Below are 10,272 nucleotides of genomic sequence, written 5' to 3' on the forward strand. Positions count from 1 at the left end.
GCATCCATGATATTGAATGTTTTTGGTGTTACTAACGATACATGATTAGAAAGATTTTGAGAGCACTCCGGTGTTCCAGGCTTTGCATAGCATGTCTTTTGTGACATCATTTTTCTTTCTGAAATGGTGGAATATGTGTCTGGTGTTTTATTTCTCTCTTCTCTTTTGCCACTCTTTTCAGGAAAGCTCAACTGTGTTTCTAACAGTTCAACCTGCATCTTCAGCTATTTCTTGCCTTTTCCACAAAACAGAAGGTTAACAAGATTTGCTAGAATTCAGTATCATTCTTTGTTTATCTTCTTTTACCTCCCTAGCCTTTGACATTTGTTTCTCTAGCTTATCCCACTAGATTTTGTCTTGTGAAGTATCCCATACTGAGAGATGTGATAGGGAATTTCTAAAGATGCCAAAGGCATCCACTGTTCAAAGTAGCAATGCCTTTATGCCTCTGATAATCTTTCCCAGGCATGGTCCTTTATCAGAGCCAATCTAATCCACTCCTAAACTCATGTTACATATCCTGGCTCACCTGGAATATTTCATCTTTCATGTGCCCTCTCTTGAGGTCCTAATTCCATAACTGCCTTGGTATGCTATTGTTGGGCAAAGACATCAAACTAACTGGGTCTTACATTGCTTAGACATTATTTGAATTCTTTACGCTGACTTTCCCAGTCTTCCCCTCTCAAATCCCCAGTTTCTGGCCTGCCAGGTTGACACAGTCCACAGAATGCAGTTGGTCTCCAGGTTCTCTGCCCAGGTCACTAGGTGGCCCAGACCCCAACTCCCTCCTGAGGAGTCACCCCACAATGTTTTCAGAGACCTCCCTTCTCCTCTGTTAAATATCTCTGGTCTTATCACCCGCCAGTGATCTGACAAAAACAAAGAAATCTTCTCATTTAAAATATCCTCCTTAAGAGAAGTTAGACTGAGTGTAGCTCGTATTCACTTTTATGTCTGAAGGCTTCGAGCTTTCCCAGCTTCTCCAGCCTGCCTCACGAAACGCAGCTTCTGCTCCCCACAGCTCCTGCCCTGATTGTGAGTCTAAAAACAGGTTAAGTATCACTGCAGTGACTCCCTGATTCTGAGACAACCAACTATGGCAGGTCAGCAGTTCCCTAACTCTTGTTTTTGCACTAGCTCTATTTCATTTTTTCTCCATCTTCACCCAGGTAGGTAGCATATGATGATAATGGTGGAGAGGAGCCAGAGAACCATGGAGACAACACAGAAAGAAACCATATTGCTCTCCACAAAACAGCCCAGAGGAAGAGAGCTGAGAGCTTTCTAATAAAATTGCTGCTGGAAGCTGAAAAACAAGAAGGATGCAAAGGCTCTTCTGTATTTCGAGTCCCATAAACTGCACGTCACCTGTCATCTCAGAAACCTGCACACCACATCCGATCCCTCCTTCTTCTCCAAACAGAAGAACCTCTGGATCCTACTTATTTAACCACCTATCTATTCTCCCCTTCTCGGTCCCTGCTGCCAGAGCCTTGGTTCCTGTGTCAACATCTCCAGTTTGATCAGTGCAGCAGTGCCCCTCTACACACCCATCCACTCTCCACAAAGTGGATTTTTCCAAACATATCTCTTGGTGTTCCACTCCTTGTTTAAAAACAAGGTTAGTTAGGAGCAGGGACAAACAAGATGGGTCGGGAGCATAATCTGGTGCGACAAAGTAAGAAAGTGCCCAAAAAATAAAAAGAAATAGAAGGAAGGAAAGAAGGAAGGACACAGGAGCCAACCTAAAACAGTTCTCAATGGCCAAAGCAAAGGGATTTGAGTAATAAAATACATAATAATGATAGTATTGTATTATAACCCAAAGAATCAAATATTCACAAATGCATACTGATATAACTAAATGATTGAATAAATAAAGTGGTAAATATTCTTACAGATGATTCTAATTAATAAATGTAAAAGGAATTAGGGAAATAGAAAATCACCATTAGAACACTGAGTATAAATTCTTGCAGGCAAGGTCCACCAATGAATGCCAACATCAATGGGCAGAAAACATTAATGTGCAAGAAAAATGAGAAAAATGATATTTACATAGACTCAAAGTATCTCCCCCCACCCCCAATTAAAAAGGGGAAAATACAATGAAAAAAACACACAACAGAGAGAACACCTTAGCCAAGTGACCAAGGTTCATATCAGCAGTTGAATACCCCCTGATTTCCCGGGCTGAGAATGGCCTGTGTGGTACTCTTCCTAAAAACTCATGATCTTAACCTATCATGAGAAAACATTGCACAAACCCCAATTGAGAGACATTTCACAAACTACTTGACCAATAGTCTTCAAACTTTTCCAGGCAATGAAAGGTTTAGGAAATACTGAGGAACAGAATGGCGGAGAGAGAAGAGACATGAGGACTAAATGCATCATGGAACCTGGATTGGCTCCTAGAATAGAAAAGGGCATTAGTGGAAAATATGTTGATACTTTAATAGTCTGTGGTTTAGCTAATAATACTATACCAGTGTTAATTTCTTACTTTTGACCAATGCACCATCCTATATAATAAAGAGGTAATATTCAAATTGACCCTCACACCCTTGCACAAGATGGCTGCCCCCATGTGGCTGCCACAAGATGGCTGGCAGGAGAGGGTAGTTGTTGGCGATCAGGCCAGCAGGGGAGGGCAGTTAGGGGTGATCAGGCCAGCAGGGGAGGGCAGTTGTGGGGGACCAGGCCTGCAGGGGAGGGCAGTTAGGGGCAACCGGGCCTGCAGGAGAGGGCAGTTGGGGGTGACCAGGCCAGCAGGGGAGAGCAGTTGGGGGTGACCAGGCATGCAGGGGAGGGCAGTTGTGGATACAAGGCCTGCAAGGAGGGGCAGTTGAGAGCAACCAGGCCGGCAGGGGAGGGCAGTTGGGGGCGACCAGGCCTGCAGGGAAGGGCAGTTGGGGGGGGACTAAGACTGCAGGGGAGGGCAGTTGGGGGAACAGGCCTACAGGGGAGGGCAGTTGGGGGAGACCGGGCCAGCAGGGGAGCAGTTAGGCATCAATCAGGCTGGCAGGAGAGTGGTTAGGGGGTGATCAGGCTGGTAGGCAAGCAAGCGGTTGGGAGCCAGCAGTCCCGGATTGTGAGAGGGATGTCTGGCAGTCAGACATCCCCAAGGAGTCCCAGATTGGAGAGGGTGCAGGCTGGGCTGAGGGAAACCCCCCTCCAGTGCACGAATTTCATGTACTGGGCCTCTAGTAGTAATATAAGATGCTACTCTTAAAGAAAGTTGGATGAAATGTATACAGGAACTGTCTGTGCTATCCTTGCAACTCTTCTGTAAATCAAATATTATTTCAAAATAAAAAGTAAAAAGAAATGCAAAAGCCCATTAGCTAGCTCCCCATAGTCACTAGAGTAAAACCTAAATTCTTTGCTGTGGCATTGAGACCACTCGTGAGCTTAGCTCCTTTTGTTATCTGTCTGTTCCATCTGTCCAGATCCATGATGAAAGGTCTCCCTCCACCCCCCACACATACACTCAAACACCATCCTATCCAACCACACAAATTTATTCACAGGCTCCCAAAGGCAGCACACACCTCATTCCCAGGGTGCCAGGCCTTCATAGCTCTTTCATGTTAAATTTTCTTTCTCAGCCAAACCTTTTTTCAAATCTTAAACAAAACATAACTTTTCTAATCCCCCACTTTCACCACAAGCTGAATCAACTACTCCCTCCCCATATCCCCCAATCCCTACACACCCTGAGCTCACTCTTCTTCATGGCCCCACCCCAGTAACTGGACTCTGATGCCCAAGACAGGTGTATATTTATCTTCATAGTCCTCACTCAATACAAAGTCTGGGTGGCTTAATTGGGAAGAAGAGTGTTCTGGAGTGGAATAAACCTGTCTGGTTAATCAGAATCTGTAGACAGAACCTTCTGAGGGGGCTGGCAGTGTGAGTCCTGGGAGGTGTTGTTCATCCATCACTGTCCAGGGTGTGGGACCTGCCAGCAGCCACCGGCAGAGTGCCGGCACCAAAGGTCACATCTTTGGGTTCTATGAAAAACCAGTGTCTAAGTTAAAATGTATAACAATTATGAATAAGGGTTTACTACTCCAGAGAATGAATTGCTTTTAAATCTATCTGAACTAACTGTTAATGAAAGCAGGGTTACTGAACCATGAACAGGAACCAAAATTTTTCCTTATTAAATCAAGCCCTTTAATAGGGAGCACTTTCCATGGCCAGCTTGACTTAGTCCATGTATCTAAAAGTAATAAATCTGCATTATTTTATAAAAGTCTAAACTTCACATTTTTCAATATTTTGCTCCTTCATGCTCCCCTGTACCCCAGTGACAGCAGACTCTAGGCCACCACTACCGCCCACACATGGGATGTGGGGATTCTGAAAGAAAGATGTTCGTCTTATGATTTAGAGTATCCTCTCTCTTACGTGATATCAGTACTTTTCCCATACCTTAAATTAACTGATGTGAGCACTTTTTGAGTCTTGCTTTTTTAGGTCAGCAGAGATTTAAAAAAAAAAAAAAAGATGTTCCTGGTATGTATGTTTTCATATTGATTTCCACAATTCCCAAATAGAGTTCAAACAGTACTCCCTTGATAGGGCTGGGGCCCCCCACCCCACCCCCACCCCCATCTCAATGTACGGCACTTAATGTTTCATTCCTGTGGCTCTTACATTACTCCGCTCCTCCACCTTGGTATCAATTTCCCCACATTCACCTTCAATATTTGATCACAGAGATGAGAACAACCAAATACATAATGGCAGCTTTTGGAGCTAAACTCCAACTTAATTCTTTTTCCTGTTAGTGCAGACAAAAAAAAAGAAGAAAGAAAATAGCATTTATTTTTCAGAAGAGAATCTTACTGGATTTTTTTAAATGATGATTTTATTGAGTCTCTTTTCACAGGGAAACACTGAAAAGAGATCTATGAGCAACCCTCACTGTCTCCTTCCAGCTCCTTCTCTGCCTCTGGACATGCTGAGATCAGCAGCAACTGGCTGTCCCCTCTGGTTCTCTGTCAATGAAAAGTGAGACAAGAGAAGCCTGGAATATTTCTGCCCCAAAACCTCCCAGTGACCTGCAATAATGAGTCCTTTTTCTATCCTCCTGAGCACACACTATAAAGCACAAACATGACCACAGCAGTACTCCTATTTTAGCTTCAGTGGCCCTCTTGATTTTCCCATCATCATGGAAAGATCTATCAGTTTTTCAGATATGTTCAGGGCATAATTAACCAATGACTCATCCAGCCAATCAACTTCTCTTCCTGGCACTTGAACCCTGGGAAGCCTGGTGTGAGGCTAGGACCCCTCGCTCCTGAGTGAGGAACTCTGCAGCTGAGATACCCCTCCCGATTTTTAGCCTCCACATTTGGGTATGGGACCAGCCCATTCAGAGTATCTGTCCCTCTTACCAGCCTCCACATGGATTATTCTAGATCCTTAATTATAGGACTTCTGTTTGGCTCAACCTCAGGTGGTTGTTCTGTAGTTTAGTTGTAATTTTGATGTGCTCATCGGAAGAGGTGAATAGAACATTTACCTATTCTGACATCTTGACTGGAAGTTCTTACTTAATTCTTAACTAACTGAATTTCTTAAGTTCTTTTTTTAACTTGTTCAATTCTGAAATATTATAAAGAAAACCCAAACTGACATAATGTTGATCAATCTACTCAAATCCCTCTTCAGTTGAGATTGTATCATGATTCACAATGGACACAAGTTTTACAATCATTAATGCATAATCTTCTTCATAGTCATGTAAGCATTTTTGTTCCCTGGTTTTATGTTTTTAAATTGTATTAGAATGTCACCTTTAGTGCATAGTTCACAGAAACAAAATCCACTTCTCTCTAAAAATAAAGTTCAAACTATTTTAATCCTAAGGGCAAAATACCTAAATTTAGATTTGGCTTTTTGTAAGCTTTTTGCTATGTATTATTAGCATGCAATGGTTCATACTAAATTTCACATTAATTTAATCTGTTTGCTGAATACCATATTAACTTTTGATTTGGAGATCCTCTTCTGTTTTACTTGACTCTTCTAGTGAATTTTTTACTTTGTATAAACCAAATCTAATTTATCTAATAACAGCATCTATTTGGTGTTCCCTTTTATGTGTTCAATAATGGTTTAAAGGTCACATTTGTAAGAGATTCTATCTTTGGAAAGATCCAGAAAATAGCATATGTAGTTACTGCATTCATTGCTCTAAAATTGTTATCACTATGGGTATAATTGAGTCATGACTCCTAGTAACAAATGGATTTTCAGCCAAAATTCTGACTTTTACATTTTTCTCTTTACCAACATTTTTAGTGCCTTTACCATAGGCACTCAACTATCTTTTAAATCAATGTCAAAACTGAAAGTTGTTCATCCTATCTTTTATTTAACTCAAAACCAATACACTTTACAATAAATTTTAAACTAATAACATAAATACTCTTTTTGATGTCCCTGTGCTCTTTATTCTGGTATTTAACACTGCATATCATAAATATTAGTTGTTCAACAGAACATTTGTCCCTGGTGCAATCTGATTGAAATGAGTAATATTCACTTTTTTAAACACCCTATCTAATAAAAGAGTAATATGCAAATTGACCGTTACTCCAACACACAAGATGGCTGCCCCCATGTGGACACAAGATGGCTGCCACAAGATGGCCAGCAGGGGAGGGCAGTTGGGAGGGATCAGGCCTGCAGGGGAGGGCAGTTGTGGGTGATCAGGTCAGCAGGGGAGAGAAGTTGGGAGGGACCAGGCCTGCAAGGGAGGGCAGTTGGGGGCAATCAAGACTGCAGGGGAGGGCAGTTGGGGGCGACCAAGCCAGCAGGGGAGCAGTTAGGTGTCAATCAGTTGGCAGGGGAGTGGTTAGGGGGTGATCAGGCTGACAGGCAGAAGCAGTTAGGGGCAATCAGGAAGGCAGGCAGGCAAGCAGTTGGGAGCCAGCAATCCTGGATTGTGAGAGGGATGTCCGGCTGCTCGTTCAGGCCCGATCCTACTGGATCCAGTAGGATCGGGCCTAAACCCAGTAGGATCTGGCCTAAACAGGCAGTTGGACATCCCTCGAGGAGTCCCAGATTGGAGAGAGTGCAGGCTGGGCTGAGGGACACACACCCCCGTACACGAATTTTGTGCACCGGGCCTCTAGATTAGTATAATTTCTTTAGTATTCATTAAAATCTGGGTCTCATATGAATATTCCATCCTTGATAATGTTCCTGTGCTTCATTTTTGTTTATATTCCAATTTCAGTCATTCTATAATCTAATTTTGAAATCATTTCTCTAAAACTAGGAGATTTATATTGTTTTCTCTAAATATTGTACTAGTGGCATCACACACAAAAAAAGAACACATCATTATGTTTGCTAAATATTGGACATCAATTTACTCTGATAAAGACATGTTCATGCATCTTTCTTGAACACTATTGATCGTTTGCTGTTCATTCAGACTTTTTTCCATGTTGTTAATTACATGTGTATTATGCTCAAGGGATGTTTTATGTTCTTATAATTAAGAAGTTGAATGTTTCCAGCCACAGATACCATCGTAGCCAAAACTGACTTATAAAATATGGGGAAAAGTTACCAAATACTTTGCCTTTAAACCTAAAATATAATAGTTGGTTTCTATACCCTTTTTGCATTTGTAATAATTTTTTTGTAAAATACTAAATTTTCTGTCAGGCTTACCAAAGGAAAATCAGAATCAACCATTTAAATCAGTGAGTTTGCAAGAAATATTCACACGCTATCAAAACAATGTGATGAGATTTCATCTTTCTTGCCCAATTTCATGAATATCATTTCTTTCACCTTCTAATAGCAGGCTGAATCTGAGTCTGTTGCTTCTAGTTGTGGATTTGATAAAAATTACTCTTTCAATTCTTGTAAGTTGATCAAAAATTCAGTGTCCCTTTAGTGCTGAGTGGGAAGTAATTATATCTGACCTGTTTACATTTTATGTTTGGTGAGAATAATTTTCTTGCTCATTGTCATTATTTTTTCAATAATTTAATCTGACTATAATATTTAAAATATACTCCTTGTAAAGTTCATATAACTCACACTGCACAATTTTATTGTTTCCAGATTATTTTTTAATTTCAGCAGCACTCCCTCTTTGAAGATTTTTTTATTTCCTTTTCAACTTTTTCCATAGGAGGTCCACTTCTATATTTTCTATTTCTACTGAAAAAAAATTGACTTACATTTATTCTCTATGATCAAAGACAATCCTTTAGTTTATAATATATATATTTCATATTAAAATTTATAATGAAGCATATTTTAAATGCATAACTTTGAATATTCCTATCAAAAAATATAAATTATGTACATGAAATATAGAAGTCTATAAACATATAAATTAAAATAATACCTAAAGTCAGCCATTTAAAAATACTTTTTATGATTTTCTTTAATAGTTATTTTTTTCTAAAATACCTTTTAAAGTTAAATTAAACATAACTTGTAATTTATAAACTCAAAAAATTTAAATCAAAGTTGTATTTAAAGAGCTGTAATTATGTAAATTTTTAAAACTATAATTCAATTGTAATAAATGTTTTGTAGAAATTAAACTCTTCACCATTCTTGTGCTGAAAACCTTCTAGATGCCAATGTGAAGAATTACCATCTAGTATAGCTAGACCTTCCCAAGCAGCTTCTCCCTCACAGCTTCCACACTTCTGGGGTGACTTGCACTTCTCCAAGCATTCAGAGGCAGATGGGAAGAAGTTTATCTTGGGGCCTGAAAGGTGTCTGCCACAAGGTGGGAGGTCACGGGTTAAGGGCCATGCTGTGCCCATGCCGAGGGACAGGTGCTGAGTGGGGGAGGTGTCCCCGTGTCCCTAAATAAATGTGTGCTTGTCTATATCTGTTCTATGCACAGCCCAGTATAGGGACCTCCTGCTGAAGTTCAGGGGCAGCACTGCCTACATGTATTCCCCTACAGAAGCACAGGCATGGGTGATAAGGGCCCATGTGTGGTGCTGCTCACAGAGCATGCCCACAGCCCAGATGTCCATTAAGAGTAAGATAGTCGGTTGGAACCAAGATGGCGGCAAAGTTAAACAACTAAACTGCGCTGCTCACAACAATTTCAAAAATACAACTAAAAGACAAAGCATCTACCACCCAGAACCATGGCAAAGCTGGCTGAGTGGTAGATTTACAACTAAGAAGGAAAAAGAAAGAACAAACGCGGAAGGGCTGAGATATGGAGGCGCGTGAATCGGGCTGGTGGCGGGCAATGGGGCACGTGGCTTTTTTTCCAACCCGAAGGGAGATAAGCTCCTGATCACTCTGAAATCCAGTTTCTGGGGACGCGCAGGGGACCCAGACACCTACGGGGAGAAGCTGGATTCTTGGCCATCGTGTCAGAAAGTGAGAGTGACTTTCTTGCAGAGGTGCACCCAGCAATCAGTGTTTACTGAGCTGGAGCACGGGATGCAGGGACTTGGAAAAATGCAGAAAGGCAGAAAAGGCAGACCAGCAGCCATTGCTGTTTGCCACGCCCTAGCCTAGTGACGCCCTGAGACCCTGCCCCGCCCTGAGACCTACCCCTCCCTGAGACCCACCCTGCACATTCTACAAACCCACCCAAGCTCCAAACAGCAGCTTTTGCAAATAAATGGCCTGCCCTGTGGCAGCTTAACCAAATAAACTGCAGCTCCAGTCAGACTGCTCCAAAACCACCCAAGCAAAGAGGAGAAAACTGCAGTTTTTGCTGTAACTCCTGCTGCGTGGCCACAGACAGTAGCTGACCTGCACCCCATTGGAGATCCAGAAACGAGGGCATCTAGTGGTCAGTGTGAGACAACACCAGATTTCAACCACTCACATAAGGGACACATTCAAGAGGCAGACTCAGTGAGCACCAAAGCCCTACTGGAACAAGTCCCAGCCCATAAAAGTGTCTCCAGCACAGCAATTCTTCCTTTATAGACACAGCGGGTCCTCACAGCCAATTGGCCTGGAGGTCAATTCCTCCCAGTGACACCAACAACAATCAAGACTTAACTACAACAAGGCTGTACACACAGTCTAAAAAGGGGTGCACCAAGAGCGTCCACCTCAGGTAACTGGGAGGCTGACCGTTGAACCAATAGGACACAATAGGACACAAAGCTACCCTACCAACTCAGGGAAGCAGCAAAAATGAGGAGGCAAGGAAACAGATCCCAAACAAAAGAAATGGAGGAGAACAAACGACTGGACATAGAGTTCAAAACCACGGTTATAAGGTTTTTCAAG

At 41.9% G+C, this 10,272-nt stretch overlaps 1 long non-coding RNA gene across 1 annotated transcript; it reads left to right on the top strand.

The window, feature by feature from the left end:
• Positions 1-212: 212 nt before the first annotated feature.
• LOC129148878 (uncharacterized) lies at positions 213-1,265 on the top strand. Its single transcript, XR_008555891.1, has 3 exons — positions 213-254; positions 964-1,054; positions 1,173-1,265. It is a non-coding gene; the product is annotated as an uncharacterized LOC129148878 (long non-coding RNA).
• The last annotated feature ends 9,007 nt before the right edge of the window (positions 1,266-10,272 follow it).

Source organism: Eptesicus fuscus, chromosome 4, assembly GCF_027574615.1.
Source record: "Eptesicus fuscus isolate TK198812 chromosome 4, DD_ASM_mEF_20220401, whole genome shotgun sequence".
NCBI classification, from domain to species: Eukaryota; Metazoa; Chordata; class Mammalia; order Chiroptera; family Vespertilionidae; genus Eptesicus; species Eptesicus fuscus.